Source organism: Coloeus monedula (assembly GCF_965178545.1).
Source record: "Coloeus monedula genome assembly, chromosome: 8".
Classification (NCBI taxonomy): Eukaryota; Metazoa; Chordata; class Aves; order Passeriformes; family Corvidae; genus Coloeus; species Coloeus monedula.
Window position 1 is genome coordinate 28,565,028 of NC_138788.1, and position 22,073 is coordinate 28,587,100.

The 22,073-nt window shown below is 42.7% G+C and overlaps 1 protein-coding gene across 2 annotated transcripts in view; it reads left to right on the forward strand.

The window, feature by feature from the left end:
• Nucleotides 1-5,511: 5,511 nt before the first annotated feature.
• The window catches only part of ADD3 (adducin 3), a 92,963-nt gene continuing 76,401 nt past the window's right edge, over nucleotides 5,512-22,073 (forward strand). For both annotated transcript variants that reach the window (XM_082286606.1, XM_082286605.1), the window contains exon 1: nucleotides 5,512-5,584. The gene's annotated coding sequence lies outside the window, so the exon portion shown is untranslated. The remainder of the gene's footprint in view (nucleotides 5,585-22,073) is intronic.

Below are 22,073 nucleotides of genomic sequence, written 5' to 3' on the forward strand. Positions count from 1 at the left end.
TAGGTATTTGGGGCCCTTGACACTGAGAGGAGCTAAAATCTTATACTCTATGAATGGTTTTTAAAGGGAAAGTGGAACTCTTTTTATAGTACATTAGCTGTTTGCTAATCTCAAATTGGTAAATTATTAACTCCTCTACAATTTGTTTATCCTTATTGTTAGGTACTGCACTAATACACATTCTTCTATTTTACTTGCCTCCTAAGAAGCTTTGGGAGTGACAGTTACTTACCAAAATCCAAAAGAAGACATTATTCATGAATTAATATTTTTTATGCATATTAACAAATCTGAGGCTGATTTCATTGTTGTGCTGTCCTTTCAAGAGATCCATAAAATGTGAAAAGCAACAGTTGACCCAAACGGCTCTGAATTTGATTTGATGCTCTGAATTCCAAAGCATTTGTCTAGGAAATTACTTCACATGCTCCTCTGTGGGCTCTGAGATAGAACAACAAGCACAGCATGCAAAGATACTCCACCACTGAGGACAGGGGGTGGCTCTAGCTTCGTCCTATGTTAAATTCATCTTGGGGTAATGGAGAAGAAAGTGGAACTCCAGGATAGTTACAGAAATCCTTTTTCAGACTTACTGAATCAACATTCACATCCACCAGCCCATGACCTTAGACTCCCACACTTCCATGCTCCTCTCCCCCAGGCAGCTGCACAGGACTTCCCAGCTGGTGTGTGTCTAGTGACAGCACACCCATGTCAGAGATGGCACTTTAGGTTCAAATCACCATTAATGTGCTGACAAAGAATCCCTACCTTGTTGTTCAACCAACATAAACCTTTTGCCTGAGTGTAGATGGTGCTGAGCCAATAAACGTGGGTTTCTTGATTCAAAAGGACGTGCTGTGCTCCAAATGCATCATCAGAATCACAGCTTAGTGATGTCTTTTTAAAAATGTGCGCTGAACATGAGCTTTTCCTTCCAAAAATAACTTTTATTTTGTTCATATTAGAAGAGCAGGATGTTCTTTCCTGTCCTGAAGGGATAAGGAGGAAATGAGAACTATGGGGTTCTTATATGGTATGAGCTACTCTTCTTCTGGACTAGTGCTGTGAATCTTGATTTTCTTTCCCCAGGCTTAGCATTTTATTCCCCATGGACCTCATTTTGCATTCATTCATGCTGATGTTACTCCAGTGAAGCTCTCTTTGATATCAAAGGAATTCCTCCATGTTTACAACCTCTCTCATCCTAAGGCAATAGGCATTAAAAGGGAGGCAACCTACTGAAGACAGTGCATGCTAAATGTCTCGACTCCCTTTTCAAATGAGATAAAGTCAGTTGAGAGACATGAGTGGGGGCAGAAAGCATCCTTTCCTGTACTCTGTGTTCAAGGAAAGAGACAGCAGTTTGGAGGAAATGTGAACGTAATGGACTGTACATTTGTATCCCATTGTACTGAGGTCTGACAGGAAACACTTGGGGTTTGATTCAGGAAAAAGTAAATCGTATCCCGTTATAATACTCTCATAACCCCGGTTATCCTGCAGTATTTGACTGTCTTTAATGTATATATTCTCACAGCTCTCTCCAGAAGACCAGAAGGAAATCTGGCCACTGGGGAGTGGGGGAGGCATGGGAAGAGATTTTACAGCATTTTCCATCCAATGGCCCTCCTGAGTGACAGCAAAAGGCCAGCAGCTCTTCACTTTCAAACCAAAGGGACTCCTGAGCAGCTGCCATTATTGACTGCCACCATAAGCAGTTCCTTACATGAGGAAAGCTGCAAATACCAAACTTTGGATAATTTCTGAGCAGCCTCTGCCAAGGCTGTTAAAGGTTTTCATTGCCATTGGCCTTAGGTATAATGTGTAGATGGTTGCAGTGAGTTCCCACCACATGTGCAGGGCCAGAGACTCCTCAGCAGGCACTGGAGAATCTCTTGGTTAGAGGTTCACCCTGCAGCAACATGGAAGAGCTTCCAGCTCTGAGCATTTAGCAACTTCCCTCCTCATGCACCCGCTGAAGCTGCTGAGTTGTGTGGGACCTGCACTGGTCCCCGGAAATGCCTTTAATCACTCCCAAGGGAGCCTGCCTCCCAGAGTGACCAGGGTCAGGGAGTTGTTACAGTCCTTTGTCTGTGGGGAACATGCAGCACCACCAGTGTTTGGCATTTTGCTGTACAGCTCACGAAGCTGCAAAGATTACAAAAGAAACCACCCCCCCCCCCCCATGTGACCCAGAAGAGACAGATTGAGGACATAATGCCCTTGATTGAAAAGGGAGGCACCCAGGAAACCTTGTGGTACGTATATTTTTTTTAACTAGAGCTAAAGTAATTTGGCATGTGTGTCCCCTGAGCTGCTTCCTAAACCACAGCTGAATGAAGAATTATCTAGCTCTTAGCTGAAGTGACTTCTCAAAAAAAACCCAAACATGTAGGTCATTAAAGTGCTAATAAAAAAAAACTTGATGAATCTCTGAGCAGTGTTCTGATTATCTCTCTGTGGGGAATGAAGAACTCATTAACATGAGCTCCATGCCACTCCCTCCTCCTTTCTCTGAGTTTGGCATAAAGCAAGGAAACAAATGTTTGTGGTTTGGCCAAGTTTCTAATGAGCAGCTCAACTAGGTCCACTGATTAGACACGTGGCTTTATCGAGGGTGAAAAGGCTGCAGTACCATGTAAAGTGGCAAAGAATTTCTGCCACATTGGGTCCCTGAAAAGGAAACACTTTACCTCTTGTGTGTATTTTTTTCCCATGTATTTAGCCAGAAATGTACACACGGAGGGTTTCCTTGACATGGCAGACAGAGAGAAACACTGTGAGGTCCCGAGAGAGTAACAAAGCCGGGTGTATGTCTGAGGACCCACTCTCCAAAAACTGTTGTTGCAGCTTACTATGGGTTTGGTTTCACTTGTTAAGTGGGGGTTCTTAATGCTAAGCTACAGTCCAACCCCAAAAGAACAGTCCTGCCTATCATCTCTCCTCCCTGCTCTAGGTGTTACCTGTCCCACTCCGCAAAAGGATGTCTGCACAGCAGCCCCCAGGCACCACAGGAGCCCACAGGAAGCACAAGCAGAGGTCTCCATTTGCTGCATCACCTGCAGGAGCTGCAGCACAGCGATCTGCCTAACTAGAACTGGCCCAGGCCACTGACTCTCCAGGAGTACCTGCCAGTTGTTTTGAAGGAGGGAACAAAAGCTCCAGCACTAATGGGAGAAGTCCCTTCCACGCAGGAAAGTTTCTTCTTGATCCTGCTTGTAACCCATTTATAGCCTGAATCATGAGTACTTGTCAGCTTCATAATCCTTTCTAGCCTAAACTAAAACTCATCTACATGCCCAGGAGAAGAAAACTCACCCTACAATAAACAGGAAAAGCATCTGCTGGGATAAGCAACTGTTGCCTCTGAAATTCAAATATAAGGGTGTGTGATCAATGTCACACAGCACCTTAGCACTCAAATCAACCTCCTGAGACATCAAGTCTGTCCCCTGCTGCTGCAGACAATGCATTGTATAATGACTTTAATAAACTACAACTAAAAAGCAGTGAAATTTTTCCGTTCCAAATACCCTCCTTGGAAAAGGCAGTATTTGATTGCTCTAATGGTTAACAACTCTCTTCTGGTTTCCAGCTGAAATCTGTGTGTGGCCAGTTCCTATTCAATCACTCATGTGCCAGCATCCTCTCTAGCTAAGCAGTTGTCTGGGCCAGAGCTCAGAGTTCAAGGCAAGTCCCAATCCACCAACCTCATTCCAGTATCACCCTGACTTTCAAAACCACACCTAGTTTGAGATTTCTTGGTCTTTTCCGGTTCAAAGTTTATTAAAACATGATACAGCTGCCATTTTTTTCCAAAAGGAAATAAAAAAGAGGGGATGAACATGGATGGAACAGCCCTACTAATTACATGAGTGTTAAACTGAATAAATATGCAAATTGGAGAAAGCCAATTGCTTCAACCTTCATAGCACACTCCACATGTAGTTACATATTCTTGCTGTGCCCAGGATAAGTTTAATTTCCAACAACCACCAGATAGTTAAAAGTCCTATGTTAAATAACAGATGCTGTACCACCTCATCCCCTTATTAGTGGCCATTACCTGCAGGTTCCCATGGCTCTGGTCTGGTCTGGTAGAGCCATCTCAGTGCTGTGTATACATTTGCAAAGTTAAAGCATGTTCTGCATCCTCTCCTTATTCAAATCGTGGCTGGCCAGTTTGGTGCCTCAGGCACTTTTTTCTCCAAGGACTTCTCCAACTCCCAAGAGCCCTTGTTCACCTTTCTGTGATGGACTTGTAGCTCCTACACTGATGTGGTGGCAGCAGCCAGCCGGGCTGGAGCCTCTCTGGTGGCTCCATCAGAAAGGGGTCCTGGCACGCAGTGTCTTCATCCTACCCTTGCTCCAGCCCTGCTGCTTTCCCCATGCCCACAGTCCTCGAGGGGCTCTTTAAAAGCAAGCAGTACCCAGAATTAAAAGGTTTTGTCCCTGAACCTACACGGAGTTAGCTAATGTGTGTAAGCACCTGTAAACAGCAGTGCTGATTTCAAAGGGACTTTCTAAGCCTTTCAAACATATTTTAAGAAGTTTCTACTTGATCCTGCTTGTAATTCACTCCTAGCCTAGATCAGGAGGACTTGTTGGACTTGAGGACTTCTGCGTCTTAGAAATAATTAAAAATATAATTAAAATAGAATTAAAATACAGAGGGGGTTTTTCCATAAAAAGGAGAACTATCACCCAGTGCTTCTGTGACTTCAAACGTCTGGTGAGAGCCGCTCAGATGTAACCAAACCAGCTCTGAAACTGACAAACCAAGTAACTTTGGGTGGGGAACCAAGACAGGGATGATTTCAGCAGCAAAGCGGAACAACTACAGAAAGCCAAGAAAACAAAAAACAGGGAGAAAAAAAAAAAAAAAAAAAAGGAGAGAAAGAAAGGACAGTGTTTGCCAAGACGACTTTAGCATTTTGTGCAGCTTTTTATAGCCAGGGCTGCTCTCGGCAAAAGAGCTTTCTCCTGAGCAGCACGAGCCATCTGGAGAAGCCGTCTACCGCGTTTCAGCCCCAACAACTGCTTAAATTTCTCAAAATTTCACTTCCAGCCCAGGGTTTTGTTGTTGTTTGTTTGGGGGGCGTGGGTTCTTTATTCATTTTCCCCGCATACAGCTCCCTGTATCCCCCCGCCGCCTCAGCTGTGCGCTGGCCATCGAGGAGTCCCTCTCCAGCGCCATGGCCCCTCGGGGACCGATGCTCCAGCCCCGCACTGCAGGTACAGCCGAGGCGCGGCGCGGGGGACAACAATGGAGGGCAACCGCGGCGGAGGACACTGGCGGTGCCGCCGCCCCTCGGCCAAGCTGGAAGCCGCGGAAGGGCGAGGGAAGGCGGCCGTAATTCCAACTTGGCCGAGGGGCGGCTGGGGAAGGGCGGCGGGCGAGCCCCCTGGCGCTGCCAGATAGTGATCCTGCCGGGCGGGCGGGCGCGGGAGGAGGAGCCCAGGTGTCCCTTCCTGCCACATAGTGCGCCGCCCCTTTCCCCGCCCGCTCCCGCGGTGGTGCTGGCGCTCCCGCCGCCGGGCGCGGGGATGGACTGCAGCACAAAGGCGCGGGCCCGCTGAGGTAACGCTGCCCGGGCTGCGGGCACCGCGAGGGGGACGCCGAGGGAGCGGGGGTTCTCCCTTCCCGCCGAACGCGGGGCCGTGGCCGCCCCGGAGCCGCGGTCGGGAAGGGGGGGCGGCGGCGGCCGGAGGCCCCGAGCGCTCCCCGCGTTGCCGCGGCCGCCCCGGGGCTGCGGGGGGAGAGCGGGGCCGCGGCCGGCGGCGGGATGGGGCGGTGCGGGGGGACCGCGGCCGCCGCGGGGCCACGGGGGAACTTGCCCGCGGGTTTACGCCAGCTCTCCTCCGGTGGAGATGCTGCAGTGCTGTCGTTCTGCCTCGGCGCTGGGCTGAGGAGGAGGACGGGGCTTTAAATAATGCGCCTCCGCTCCGAAACTCCGCTAATCAAATAAAACCTTGGGAGTAATTGTTGTAACTACGGTCTGTTCTTGCTCCACCGCAAGGTTCCGGACTCCTTGTGCGTCTCGGAAAACTTCTTAAAATTTACGTTATTTGGGGGTTTCGTAGTCGAGCGCAGCTCCATCTTCGCCGTGAATCCCGGTGCGGAGAGCCCGGGAATGCGCTTCCCGGTGCGGGCTCACGCATTCCGGTCACGGCAGCGCGGACCCACCGGCGTGACCAGCATCAGCCCAGCGCCGCTCGCTGCTGCGGGCTCGCCGTGGCCACACAGCCCCCTGCTCTGTTCGCAGTCTGGAATTATCTCCATTCTGTGCTTGTCTTAGCGAGGAGGAAATTCAAGAGTGCTGCCTTGAACTTTAGGCTCCAGAAATGAGGATTTACGAGGGGCCTTTTGGGAGTTTGTTCCTCGGTGTTGGTCAGTTTTCATCTCGCATTAAAAAGCTTATTTAGGAATTCTGAGCGGAGTTATCAGTCAGTGTTCGCTGCAGACTTCAGGGCAGGCAGGGTCTGCATGGCTGAGCGATGTGATTTTGGCAGGGGAGCTTTGGACTGGCTCTGTAAGGAGGGTAGAGCATGCCTCAAAAGCAACAACCCGGTTGTGGAGGTGGGTTGCCTCTGTCTTCTCAACATCATTATGTTACAGGCAGGTTGAGCCTGAGTCTGCTGGTTTTCATTCACATGTCCTGGACTCGTGTCTGGAGGGATGTGATATGAAGTGGAGGAAAAATGTGTAGGTTTGTGTCTCATCTACATGGTGCCACTATGTGGAGGAGTTAAGTTTAAAAATACAAATAGATAGAATCAATGGCAGTGAATATCTGGGCAAAAAACAAATGGCCAAGGGTTATAAAAGCATGAATGTATGGAATTGCTGAATTGTGTGGGAGAAGTTTCTGCTTAAATGAGCTTTGGTACCAGAGGAATGAAGCTGACAAATGTAACCTCAGCCTTTCAAAGAGTTTTGGTGTGCTGGGGCAGCTTCAGGCTGTCTCACCTTCTGGTCCAGTTGCTGATGACTGGAGTAAAGCACAGGTGTGGCAGATGTATGGCTGTGTGTGATCTGCTAGGAAGGGATGGTGGTGGCTTTTGGGGGGAGCAGTGCAAGATGGGGCAGGTTCTGCACGTGTCTGCTCTGGCAGCAGTTCTGCTGTGAAAGACTCCCTTTTGCCTCCCTGCCAGGGTTTGCCTTGGACCAGGGAGTTCTCAGGACTGCCTACCCGGTCACTTAAGTGGCCTTGCTGGCTGGAAATTTTGTGTGAACAAATTGTACAAACCTCCTTGGTGGCATCCAGTACTTGCAGGGAAAGAAAGTGTCAACCCAGGGAACGGCATGAGCTCTTTGGCTGTTATCAGACAAGCTCCTCAATGCTGCTTTGAGTAAGAAGTGCATGTATTTCTCAATGAAACAAAATGATAATTGTGTGACTAATAGAGTATACCAGTTTTAACTTTAGATGTTGTCGTGTTAACGCTTCTAGTGTTACTCGCATTGTTTTCCAGAAGATATTATTACTTGAGTTTAATTTTTGCTGGAAGAATGTGAAGTCTCAGGCAGGAAGGGGTGGGCTGCTTAGGGGCTGAGTGTTTAATGATAGAGGTTAGTGCACAGTGATGATGATGATTAAGCACATCCTTAATTCCTGACCAATAGATAGAGTGCTGCTATGCTTTAGGATATCTGGGGATTTAATGGTCTCTTGGTTAAATCAGTCATTATCCTTGACTATTGCCTGAGGATTGAGGCAGCTGACATCATTTAAGGGAAAGGTGGTTTTAGGGTGGTGCTTTCAGGCTGTCATGTACACCACGATCATGTAACCCAAAGAGGAGGTCCAGGTGAAGCCTCTCATGCTCCAGGCTTTGCATTGCTTGTAGGGTGGTTGGACTGGAGCGATTTGGGGGAATGGGGCAGTTCCACTGCCTCGGCCAGCAAGGTGCACTGCAGCCCTTGTGTCGACCCTTTGCTGGTTATGAAATGAGCTGTTGGACAGGGCTGGCTGAACCGAGCTGGGCTCAGTGTAACTGTGCTGGAACAGTCCCTGTTGCATGTGATGTTAGAGGTGACATTGCACGCCTGCTTTTGTTCAGCTCCACTTGTTACAGGCCAAATGACCTGGCATAAGGCTCTTACTTGCTGTGAAAATTGTGAGAAATTAACATGTAAGAGATGAGAAGTGAAAACTTTTAAGAAAGGCCAGCATTAGTTTGTTTCCTTTTGTAAGGGGAATGTTTTATGGATCAAGAACTGAACTGAAAGAAGGCAAAAGGCCGCTAGTTTTTCCCTTGTTAAAATCATTGTTTCCAGTTAAAAGTGCAGCGCTGTCCTTGCTGTGCTTTGGTTGGTGCTGGAATGATAATGCTTTAAAAAAACAAATGTAATTTAGGAGAGTAACTTGTTTCACTTTGAGATGGTGCATTAAATTGCCTTTGCTAGCTTTTTTAAAACTGGATATGAATTCTTAAAAAAATGTCCTGTAACTTTAGCAGCCATAGTAACCTCTGGCTGTTATTTCCCTTGTAAATCAATTTTGCATTTTCATAGTGCTGCTGTTTCAAAAACTGAGTCGGTCATTGTTTTGGTATTGACTTAGAAGAATGCAATCTATATTATTCCCATTACATCACAGGCTTTTCTTCAAGCTATGTTTTGAAATGCCTGTTGCCATATGAGAGGTGGTGGTAGATGGTGGTGTGGCTTCTGGTAGGATTCTTGGTGGGTAGTTGCCTTTTGTGTAGTGTTTTTTGGCAGATGAAGATGAATAAAAGCTACTTGACCCTTAGGGAACAAGCAGTAACTTACTCATTGTGTGTTAATACTAGCTCTGTTTGCCCACAGAGTCTACTCTGCTTCTATACTAACTCTGAATCACTTGACATGGGGGAAAACACTTTTGTTTCTTTTCTGTATTCAAGATAACACGTGTCATTGTACATCATCACAAATGGGATTTTGAGGGATTTCATTTAAAGATATCCTAGCAAGTACATGGCTTTTTTGCAGCTAATTTGTGATCCAGTTTATTAGTTAAGAGAAACAAATTTTAATTAATTGGTTAGATAAGAAAGTATGTTCAGTTATGGCATGCTCTTAATCTAGGCTGGTGGCAGAGGGATGGCAGTTCAAAACTGTAGAGTAAACTGGAAAATGTTGTCTACTAAAAAGTTGTTATTTTCTACAGATTCATTGGAAAGTTGGATAGTGGAAGAAGGCTTGAGAGCATCAGACCTCAGTGGGAGGGTGGCAGCTCCCAGTGTTTTATTCCCTCCTGGATCTTTACAGTCTGGTGAATGTAATGTAGGTATCTATTTATTTAGGACTCTGGGAGCATCTTAAACATAGTTTGTGTCTTATGGTAGTAATGTCAGTTCTGCTTGACAAGGATGCAATCAGCTGTCCCAAAGTGCTAATTAGGGAAATATTCTAATAGCCTCATTCATTGTTCTCATCTCTTAAACTGTTGTGGTCTTTGCTAGGAAGAAACTCTTTTCTTGCCTTGTATTGTCTAACGTGTTAAAATCCAAGTGACATCAAAGCAGGAGGCAGTTTTCATGTGAGTCAGCAGGCTGAGGTGAAGATCTCTAAATCACAGGCTGTTGTGGGAGCTCGGGCTTGCTTTGTAGCATTTCACGTTGTGTTTTCTTGACCCACAGGAGCTAACAGCTGGTAAATCCCTTTTCCCTTGTGCAGTTGGAATCTCCTGAAGGTACTTCTCCAGCTGAAGTACGTGGCAGTCCTGCATAGCACAGAGTTGACAGCAGTTTGCTGCTGTTCCCGTTGTTGCTGCGCTGCTCTGAACGAGTACCTGGCGTTACTGGCAGCGCTTCAGCCAAGAGCTGAACTGTGCTGTGCTGGCCTCACTAAGAGGATTCATTGAATTGCTTTGAAAATCTCTGCTTGTTGTCTTCATCTCTACCTGTAATAACTGATCTCAAGCTTTTTCTTTAAATAATGCATATTTATAAGTGTTATATGGGGGTTTCATTGTTTTGATTTTGTTTGACTTTTTTTTTTTCTTGTAGAAAACAAGTGTCACTGTGCATATCATCCATTGTTCTTATACTAAAAACAACATGGTTTAGAGGCCAGGTGGACCTGCATATTCTGTTTGCAAATGCACAGTAAATGTCAGTCCTGGAAGGAGGGTGCTTACCACCCAACCTGTACGTGTCCTTCTGATGGTAAATAGAGTGCAAAATAGGAAAGCTTACTTGATGGGTAAAGCTTGCTTAACTGTTCAATGCAGTCAAAACAAGGAAGGAAAAACATAATTTGAAATACATATTATATCCCCCCCTACAAATGTAGACTGGCTTCTTTTTTTTTTTTTTTTTTTTTTTTGACAGCTCTAGAAGTCTTGGCAGAGTGCTGTGGGAGCAGTTTGGTACTGAAGTTGTCTGCGTGATTCAAATAAATAGTTTCTAGAGCAATGTAAATTATAAATTGGCTGGGTTCAGAGAGATTGCTGGTATTAATGTAAGTCATTTCATATAATCCAGTATCCCAGTATTTCCTTAACAACCCATGTGACGTTTTAGTCTGTATGGATGTATATACAAAAAACCTCTCTATTTATAAAGAGCATCACTAAGGCCACAAAGTCAAGTATTTGAAAGCTGGGTAGTGCTTTCCAAAGAAAATATCCTCAATTTAAAAATTAAATTACAGCATTGGAAAGTACACTTAGGAGCCCTGATGTCAGAAAGAGAGAAGTGTTTTGGCTCAGATGCTTCAGGTCTAGCAGACACTTAGCAGAGGCTAGAGCCTAGTGTATGAAAAATTAGGTGAAATTGAAAATAGGATTTTGGGACGGAAACAGTGGACAATACTAGGCAGTGCATCCAGCTCTGTCTAGAATTGAATACAATGACTTGAAGGTATTGACCTCACAAGTACCTTTGTGTTTTCCTGACTCAGATACACAACCATTTTTAGGAGTGTTAATGAATTGTATAACAATTTCTCCAGGCTCCTGGTCAGTGCTAAAACAGGAGTAAAATACAATTTAAGCAAGTTGCATTTCAATATTATTTAAATTATTGCTACACACCAGGCAACATACCACATTTGCTGTGTATCCTAAACCACCAAAACCTAACCTAAAATTTTGTTTTTGGAACATACAAACTGCGTTTGGAGATGTACCCTGTGGAGGGTCAGATCAAGTGTTCTTATATGATTGTTTTCAGCTGTATTTACCACAATTTCTGTAAAAGTGCTGAGATTTAGGGTGTAAGAACTTGTGTATAAAAATAATACCTGGCATTCCTATGCTACATCAGCCTATGCAACATTAGCCCTCCTGATAGAGCATTACTGCAATAATAAATGAATATCTAGTTCAATAGATATTTCTGTTATCGTGTTTAAATTGTGATAGTGCCCACAACAAGCCCATCATCCTGTTTCAGATCTTGATTGCAGGTGAAGCTTTGCACTAAATACCTGGTTAAGGGATAATTGTCTTCATAGTGTTCACAGTTAATCGGGACAGTTTCTGGCTTTCGGTTGCAGCTGTCTTTAAATGCCTAAATATGTCTAAAAATATAGGCAAAGGCAAAGCTCTTTTGGTAACTCAAATGTTTTTGGACCCAGCCATCAGGGCAGAAAGCAAAGCTGTTCATGGTCTTTAATTCACTTACTAAATAGAAGCCGTTCCCCCCTTAGGGCAAACTGTATTTTCAGGCCGAAGTCTGTGTAATTTTCTTATTCCTAAAGTTACTGAGGTTGTAAAAGAATTTGTGGGTATGTGTTAATTTTTTTCCTTTTTATTTTTTTTTCCCCATTCCCATTGATGGGCATAATACTGAATACAGATGAGATTTCTTACTGATGTGCTGACTGGAATGGGTTGGCTATGCTGAGCTATTTGTCTTTGACACGTAGCTGACTTGGCATTCAAAGGACACGTGCATGTTATGTGTTAAATGGCTTAAGGACTGGAGTGACACAGTTGGAGAGCTTGGCAGATACCTCTGTGTGTGCATGATTTGGAACAAAAAACTCCGTCTTCAAAGACAAACTGTCCAAAGTAGATCTCTCAGTCAAATTTTTATAAATATTGTTACTGCAAAGATTTCATCCTGGGCATTTGAAGAAGACAAAAAAGGACTTTTGATGCATGTTTTATTAATGGCTGGTACAATGTTTTGTAAAGCCAAGAGTGTCTGTAACCAGCAAAGGCCTCTTTAGGTGTGTGTTTTGTTCCTTATCAACCTGATCAAAATCATGGGTCTGGTATGGAGCAGAAAACAAAAATGCAGAAGAGCTTGCAAATACATTGAAATTTATGGTGTTTCAAAATAAATAAATAAACCCAATACAAAAGTAGAAACCAAACCAAGTGGTCTGGCAGTAAGGATCCCCCACTCCTTTTTTTTTACTCTGTTTCAAACTTTGTTTAAATACTTTTGCAGCATGCAGAGAGATTGAATACATCTGTGTAGTGCTAGCATGAGAGAGTCTGCTCAAAAACAGGTTAGTTCAAAAAAAAAAATCTTGAAATGAATCCAGGTAGCTTCCTAGTTAAAACATATCAAATAACATAAAGCATGTGAACTCAAGACAACTCAGTTTAACTGTATAAGACATTTAAGCTGTAAAGCATCAGGAGGTTTTTTTAATAGGTGCCTGGATAATTTGCCCTTAGGTGGCAGAGGGGCAGATTGGGTAGGTTCCCTTTTTACATTAGATGTTTTCCTGTGTGCCAACAACTTGGGGAAAAACTGAAATACTGCTTCCTCTTTAAAAGGTTGTTGCATATACATTATGCCCTTTGTGTGTGTTTGCTTAAACTTAGATGTTTTGAAAGAGCAGTGCCCCTCGTTTTAACATGTCCTAAGACAGCTCCTGGTTAAGGGCTGGATTTCAAAGGCTGCTTAGTTCTTCTCAAGCACCACACCATTCAAACTGGAAGTTTTTGCTGTCTGGTCAGGAGACAGTGTTCTTTTTTCTTGCCATTCCTAACATGAGCGTTTTATTGCATGTCAGTGCTTCTAATCAAATTAAGTGGCACTTAATGTATTGTGTAGTGGGATCCTGTGTCCTTCGAAGTATCTTAAGTCTGAAAGTCTCCAATTACCTTAATCAAGGCACTGTCTCTCCAACAATGGACCCAAAGTGGCTGATGGAGACTTTAAGTGTGGTGGGATTTCTTCTGTACCAGAGAGGTGTTGTCCAGCAAGGGTGATCCAACATTTCAGTCCAGTGCTTTGGGAAATCTGTGCTTAGATGTGGAGATCTCCATCTGGGGAGAGATTTGGCAAACATGTGGAACAGCCCTCGGAGTGAAAGGGAGGGAGAGCTTTGAATGGAGACAGGGGTAGGAGTGCTCTGCTCCGCAGGCAGGGCCAGCAGGAGCCCAGGCTCGTCCAGTGGTTCCAATGCCAGCATCTTTGTCTGTCTTGTCTTTTCCTAGAGCTGGAAGAATAGACAGCCTAGCCCATACATATCAGTAGAGCAATGTGTGTATGGGCAACTCTTTCCATGAACCTCCGGTGCTATATGGCACTTGTTGCCAAGTTTGGGTCTGTGAATTGTTTCACAGGAACCCACGAGACAGACCAAAGTATAGTAGTCTTATTGTCCCAATACTTGTCTTAGGAGATTCTGTCTCCCCCCTGGAAAAATTATTAGATTCATTATTGAAAAGGGCTGAAATTCTCCCCTTTAGGGGAAAAATATAAAAAAAAATTAAAAACCCGAACCCAGATGTATCGCTTCCTTTCCTATTAATATTGGCTAATATATTGCATAGAACTAATGTACATGCAATGTTGACTAAAAAGAATTGGCTAATGGTGAGAGTAAGAATAAAAATGTATTTATAGCCTGGGTTAGCCTTTAACAAGAAAAAATAGCTTGAGGTATACCATGTACCACTAGTGTCTGGCTACTATCAAACATGCTTCAAATATATAGTAACAGGTATTGTGTGCAGTAAATTTATCTTTGTAGTAGAAACCTGATGTTGTTGCTATTCCCAGGGGCTAAGTTGAATTACATTATTACTGAGGCTGAGCTAACAGAGCTTTGCTTATAGTATACATACAGACAAGGCGGCTCTTCACAGAGAGGTGACCTCTGCTGTATTTTGGTTTCAGATTTCACAGGGACCCATTTCAAAGTTTTTAGCTTCAGTCCACACCCTGCTGGTAGCTAGCTATAAAACTCTCTTTGAAGTAAGTAAAAAAAAAAAAAAAAAGTCTGTTCTTTATTACTTTAATAAAGTTAGATAAAGGTCATTTGTTTACTCCTATTGTGGTGTGCACTGCTGCCACTGTTCCTTGCCAGTATAAGTGATAGTTGAAAGATGGAATTAAAGCTACAAAATTACTGGTTGCAGTGTGCAAATGCAGAGTGTAAGTAATTATCTTTTTTTATGGCTTTTCTGTTTATTAGTTAACTTGGAGAATGTGCAGTAGCATATATTTGTTCTGGGGAAGCTATTATGGTTGACATGGCATAATGTAGTGTACTCCCTCCAAGCTTATTCCACCCTCTCTCTATACTTTTCCTTGTGTTCCTCTCTCTCTCTCTCTCCAAAACCAATTTAAAGAACCAAATTAAAGCCCTGTAATCCTATTTAAGAGCCCTGTCCAATAAGAAGTCTGCATGTCACTGTTCCAATAAATATAATCACCTCTTTAATACAGTGACTCTTCTCTAGGACTGATTTCCATCCGATTGAAATATTTGGGTTGTACATTACAACCAAGCTGAAGGGGATATCCTGCTCTTCCCTCCTGGCCCTATGGTCCTGCCTCCTTGTCTCTTGTGTAAACCCTGCTGATGGCTGAACTTGTGCAATTCACTGTGAATTGCGGCAGAAAAGCTCCTCTCTCCCCCTTGACTGCGTGAACTCTCTTTAATAGGTTGAATTAACTCAAGAGAGGGTTGGGTGGGCACTAGGGTGCGTAGGAGGTGTCGAAGGCAGTGGTGAGAAAAGCGGAAAAGGGGGGAATAAGGAGATGGGGCAGTGTCAGTGCTGGGCTCCAGGTAAACTCCTGCCCCTTAATCCTTGGGTGGTGCTGGCTCTGCAGCCGGGCACTGCTGCAGTGCTGGGAGGGAGTGAAAACTGGGCATGGAAGGTGTTGGTAAACTGAGTCTTCTGCAAGCGGACTGATTGGTAGGAGAGTAAGAATGAACAAACCATTTCTCTAGGCTTTAAAATACAATGTAGCAGCCCCCAGATTGAGATGTTCCCATTTACCCTCCCAGTGCTCTCAAAATCTGAGGGGGAGCAGTCATGTTTAAAGGGGGATTCTGGGATAAATGCAATGTTTTGGAAAACCTACATAGATTTCAAAAATATTTTAATTAAAATAATCTCACCGTGCTAGGCTGAGTGGCTCCCATATCCTAGCTCTGCGTGGCTCCCAGTGGGTGACAATATCCTGTGTGGTGTGCTGGTCTTGGGTATGTGGGGTTGCTTTCCCCAGCAGCCTTCCCTTGCCTCCACAGTCTGCAGTATCCATGCACAGCACAAGATGCACAACTAAATTTTCTATTGTAAAATTTAAAGGATTTTGCTGCTGAGCACTGTATACCATTGCTGCTCTTACTTTTTCGTTATTTCATAAATTATGTGTAAGAAATGGAGCCTAAATACTGCCACGGGAGAACTTTATTATATCAGGTGGGCCACAGTGTCTATAAATAAAGAAAAAATTCTTTCTTTGGTGAGAGGGAAGGGTAGGGCTGCTCTTGGTTCTAGTAATGAACTTAAGCATATGTTTACAAGACAACTTTATATATCAAAGATTCAGAATTGCATTGAAGAAAATGTATACAAATAAGTTGCTTAGCATATCTCAGTGAGTTGCCCAAAATGTGTAATTCTAACTTGCAGTCTCTTAGGTGCCTTTGACAATGGCATTGCCTCTCTTCTCCTTCCATCCAGGTTCGCATCAGTTAAACGATGTGTAAGAAAACCTAGTGTTGCTAGAAACAAACTTGGCAGAAGAATTGTTTTAGAAGTGTAATGCTGAGTTTCTAACAGCAGAAAGCTGTTTGCTGTTGGAGTTGTCTGAAATAGTTCCAGTGCATCTCTGTGCAGGTGGTGAGTGATACAAGCTCACAGTGTGAATAGCTGTCCTGCAGATAGCACTTTATTGTCTTCAGTGCCAGGTCCTCCCTGCTTTTTCCTGCACCTCTGTTGTCCTTTTTTTCCTCTTCTCCTAGCTGCAGTGAAGGATTGTCTTGAAGAGTTTGCATTTTCTGTTTCATATGATATGCAGGCTTCAGTATAGAGACTTAAGGAGTCTTATCAAAGTAACACTGGCTCAGTCAGAGTAAAGATGCTTTAGTTAAATAGACTATGGCTGTGTTTAAAAATAACAGCTCTGGCTGTGTCAGCATGTTGGATGACCTGATGCTGACTTCAACAGAAAGGGCTTCTGAAAATTACTTTGCCAGTTGCAGTATTGCCCCAGTGTGAACTTGGTTTCTGTTGGTAGCATTTCAGTGTTAGATAAACCAAACCAGAACCCCTGAATTTTAAAAGTGAGTAGCCAGATGGCTTCAGTACGAGCTTGTTGCAGTGAGCACCCTTTAAATGCACAAACAGGAGCAGCAGCACTTTTGCTCTTGTTCACATTGTCAAAACAGTGGTGCCTGGGTATGGGTGCAAACACCACTCTCACTCAGTTAGTTTTGGATTCTCAGCTGTTTGATGATTGTGGGAAAAAGGTGGTGTGGTTATCTTTCAGCCCGAGATCTGTGTGTGACTGCCATGCTTGCACACATGTAGCCTGTTGCTTTCTTGTAGCAGTAAAATGTGTGAAGGGGCTTTCTAGTAATTCCTGTGCAATCGTCTCATCTTACCCCAGCCCTGGTGCCTCTGACTTCTGCTGCCTTTCTGAAGACTCATTTAAAGCATTGATATTCTTAAAAAGTCTGGTTAATGAGGTATCGACAGTATACAGAAGAAAGATACAACTTTTTGAAAATATTTTGTGTATCTGATGTTTATTCTGTTTTTTACAGTTCTTCTCATGTGTGGGTCTTCTGTCCTCTTTTTGTTTCTTGGCAAGGAAGACAGTATTACATTCTTGTACCAAGAGGAAAAGTATTAAGCCTACTCATAAAAAGAAGATTTATTATCAAATGTAGCTTTTCATTTTGTCCTTTGGAATTTTTTTTTTTTTTTTCCAACTCTAACCATACCCAGATTACTGGCTTCATTCATACGGTCATTGTATCAAGTTTGGATGCTGTCTTTGTTAAATTACGGCTCCTGAGGGTTTTCTGTTACAGAGGTTTCTTCAGTCAGGGGAAATGAGGGTATAATAAAGAGGATCCAAGGACTGGACATGATGATTCTATATAACTGAAACAAACAATGCCAGATTTGGCTGATGTTGGATTTTCCATCAAACTTTTTTATTGGCATTCATTCATTTTACATTAAGCAGAGTTTAAAACTGAGGCACTTTGAGTGCCTGAAGGAACTGAGAGACCAATAGCAGACGATTTGGGCAATACTTTTAATCACTATATCCTATCTTCATGCATTTATTTTGAATTCTGGCTTACTCAGGAAGTTGCCTTGATTCAAATGCCATTAGAGCAGTAAATCCGACAGGAGACATCCAGATTCATGAAAGGACTATCACTAAAGCCAGTGTAACAGGCCTGGCTGTGCCTGGAGTTTCTGAAACACTGATTCCAAGCATTGAGCTGTTTCCTGGCAGAGTGAGTACCTGACCTTCATTTCTGTTGCTTCTCACTCACTGCAATTCTCTTAGCTGTTACTGGTATATTTTGTGTTTTACTACAGTTATAAAATGTTATTAACTGTAATGTGCTGAAATAGGGATAAAATAATCAGAATGCACTTCAGGATGCAAGCAAATTTGCTGTGAGATTCTGTAAATAAATGACTGTGCCTCTCAGCCAGAAATACAGTGTGAAGCAAGAACGCAGAGTATGCCGGTAGCTTTCTCTCTTTCTCATGTTGAGCACTGCCAGAAGGGGAATGATGTTGAATCTGTTTCTCACTGCCCCTGCTATGCCAGAACACTGGTCTTTCCAGGGTAGAGAGTGTGCACTACTGCAGTTTTCTGTAGATACTTTTCAAGGAGAGAGGAGGAAGAAAAAACATAGTATTAGTTTTGACATTTATAAAGTAATAGATGCTACAGTAAAACTAAAGTTGAAACTGTAGCTGTTGTTTAATTGTCCTTTTAATTATTTTGGAATGGTTTGGGATATTTTTCCCACTCTTATTCTCAATAACTTCAGTGTCTTTGCGCATTGGTGAAATTGGGTGCAATGATTGAATCATACCCAGCACACAAAACTCTTTCCTCTTCCCATCTATTTCTGCATGTGCTCTTCAATATACCTTATCCAATTCTTTATTCATAGCAATCTAGAAGCTTTCCTAATTCTCTTTCTCTTACTAAGGTTCAATGGCATAACTTCTGTTTCTGCATCTTTTCTACCTTTAGAGGCTTAGAAGGCATTCTGTTAAAAATGAAAGCCCTTACAGTGGCCTATCATGTAGCACTTTGGAAGATGAAAACTGGATTCCTTGTGGAGCAAAAAGCTGTATGTGATTTGAGATTAGCACTTGCAATGCATCAGCCCTGTGCATTATGGTCAAACTTATTGGACACAGAGTTTTTAGTTTTTTTATGCCCTATGTGGTACAGGAGGATTCTGCTTGATGGAAGAAAGTAAGCAAGCTGACAGAAGGAGTAAAACTACATATTGCCCCAAGGATAAAATTTTGGAAATATTTCTCTGGATTCCAGCGATGGGCATTACATAAGAAAGAAAAAAATTTGCCCTGAAGTGCCTAAGTTATTGAAGCATTTGTAAAAGTAGGATTTGTCTGTCCAGAAATTTATTGCAATGTCCACTTCTGACCAGAGACGACACGAGTATGGATGCTTCGTAAAATCCTACTCAACTTCAGGAGCCTGTGGATTTTGAGGGTTGCAAGGTTGTGTAACTTGATGTGAAAACATAAAAGCTTGCAGCTGATATCTTCAAATTATTTATTTACATTGCAGTTGTGTGAAATTAAGTTTCCTGAGTGACAGTATTTACTGTAAGAGGATCTGATCTTACAGTTGTTTGTTCTTTGTGGTAAACTGAACTAGCACAAATGACCAAAAGTGTGCAATTGTGCAGCTTTCTAATTAGAGTGCTCTCTTTGGTGTATTTGCTAGATCAGCATTGAGGGGTGGTGGTTATAAAAGCAGAAAGTAGAACTGTCCTAGTTGTGAGATACAGTGATTTCCCTGTAGCATCTTATGGGCAGGAGTTTGCACTGGACTTGGACCCACAGCTACCGAGACTTTCTCTTGAGCCACAGCTCTTTCTTTGGCTCAGCCCTTAACAGATCAGAAAGGCAGGAGGTATTCACAGCACTATTTGTGGCCAGCTGAAGCTTTCCCCTTAATCACATTCCTGCTTTGAATTGCTTTTTGGAGAACTCTCTAAGGATGCCGGAAGCCTTAAAAAAAGGCAAGCTCAAGTCGGGCTTGGCTGGCTAATTAAGGTGCCCCAGCAGAGCAGTGAATAGCACACTTAGGTTGTTATGCCTGAATACAGATTCTTGGTACGGGGGACCTGGATCTGTTGGTCCCCTCAGCTCCGTGCAGATAACACTCAGATAACTCTGTTAATTCTCAGCTCATTATTCAGATTGCTGTTATATTTAAATATTCTGTCTGCATTTTGGCTTAATCTCTGAGAAGACTTGGGCTGTGAGGGGTTTTTTTCGAACTTTTTAACACAAGCTGTGTAAATGCTGCAGTATGTTATTTTTCTCATTTTAAGATATTTTATCCCATACTGATGTGACAGCTGCTCATGTTCACCCATCTTGGCAACAGTTAAACCCTTCATGTGAAATAGCTGGCAACTAGTAAATGGATGAAGTTTTGCCATTGATTTATTAATGTGCCCAGAAACCACCTGTAAGGTTTTGGGTTCTCAAGCAATTCCATTTATTTGTCTTTCCTCTGAAGAAAATAAACAAACACACACATCCTCATTTGTTTCTCCTACCCTCATTCATAGGTAGGTTTCTCAAATTGGGGTTTCTTTTATGTTTAAAGAAAATGCTTTGCTAGCAAGGCTTCTGTTATAAATAGTAGGTAAGTGCACCTACACATCAGGGCTCTCTTTTTAAAAGAGAGTCTGTAGCAGCTGAAGTTTGGAAGTAATTTTTAGATACCCTGTAGATAGACTGCACGTGGGCAGAGCCACTCACCTGCATCACGCCCACAAACCAAAGTAGCTGGAAGCACTTGGGTGAGAGCACAGCTGAACTTCAGGGTTTGGACACTTCAGCAGCCTCTCTCACTGAAAGAACCTCTTCCTTGTGGAGCAGAAACAAGTGCTTTGCTCACCTCTGGGCTCGGAGTGCTTGTTTATCCATCCTCGCCAGAGCTTCCTCTCTGAACAAGCCGTTAGGTCTAACCGCACTTAAAATCAATCTGATTCCCTCACTAAAGACAGTGTTTATACACCCATGCATATATATTTAATCCTGTTGAAAATGATTCTCAAAACAGATGTTTAGAGCTCTTGTTAAAGGTCACTTGGGACATTTTAAATAGTTGTGTAAAATTCCAGTTGTCCCATCTTCCTGCCTCCAGAAGCAAGTAGCTATGTACCTGTTGATTAGAAATTGGCTGGTCATGAGAGGATTATAAAATTGCAGCTCCATTTATGTTCTCTGACTCAGAATTTCTTAGGTGAAAGTAGGACTTTTCCCTGTTTTGATTTTTATTTTTTGACTTTTTCATCCTTTCATATGACCTTTTTAATACCTTGCTTGGAAAAGATAATCTAGATTAATCAAGTATCTGAGCTTTACCAATAAATGTAGGTGCTCCTAAGTGGCAGTGTCCTCTGAAAGAGTTATTTAGTTTTATTTTTTAAAGGTCTAATCAAAACATAATTTGGGGAAAGGGGTTGTTTCCTTTTCAGCTGTTGCTTCTCAGTGATGTCACTGGTAGTTAACTAACCTAGCTTTTCAAGTATTTTCATTCCTTCAATGAATACATTGCTAGGCCAATAGTCTCAGTGACCGTTGAACATTTGGGGGGTTTACTAGTTTAACTTTATATGATCATGAATGTGGAGTGATAGTAAGGATTATATAGAGAGACAATTTTTCTTATGCATTGGATTCTCTATTTATACGAATATGAACTTGTCTGATCTAGTTCAGGAGTGTGTTTGTTAAGAGGACTGTTCTTAGTTCAATACTTGGATGTCAAATATGGTGAAAATCTCTTGGGTTCAGATGTGGAATTATGCAGTCAGTCTTTCTGTACTGTTTCCTGTTTTGAAAAGAGTTTGAGCTTTATTCTAATTTTCTTGAGGAGCTAGATAGGATTTTATAAATCAACAAGCATGAAAGAATGGAGTTCTTATTCAGACTTTACTGATTTTGAATTTAAAATGTATCTGTTGTTTCTATTCTTTTTGTTGGTTGCTCAGGGTTTTATCAGAATTAAACAACCTTTTATATCCTGAGTAATCCTATAGTACACCAATTAAATCTTTATATTTTAATTGCCTTACTGACAGCTCTCTGAGTTTGTAAGAGATTTCAAGGATGATATTATTCATCAAAAACTTCGGTATGTTTCAGTTGACTTCTGATTTTTTTTACTTAAAACACTACAAATAATTGCTTAGAGTGTCTAAAGTTTCCACAGTTCTGCAAGCAGAGTTGTAGTAACTATTTTTGTACTTTGAAAAATCAAATTACGAGTCAGGTGTAGTCCTAGCTAAGTGTTGTTTGTAGCAAAGAAGCTCAGTCTAGACTTAGTTGTAACCTGCATCGTTGCCTTCTCACAGCTGCTGTAGCAGTGAGCTGCTACGAAGCAGGGTTTCCTCAGTAGCATGCTCAGCTTTTTTTTGATGAGGGTGGGCTTGAATTATTTTTGTGATGTATTTGTGAAAGGGGAGGGCATGCAACTTTTTCAGTTATAGGAAACTTTTTTTGTTGTGAGTTAGGAGACTTAGAGAAAACATAGAAAATGGGTGAAATTCACATAGAGAGAATTTTTCCTTAAACACTGGGTTCAGGATGTAGGCCACATCTGTAATCATGTTTGTAGAAGTG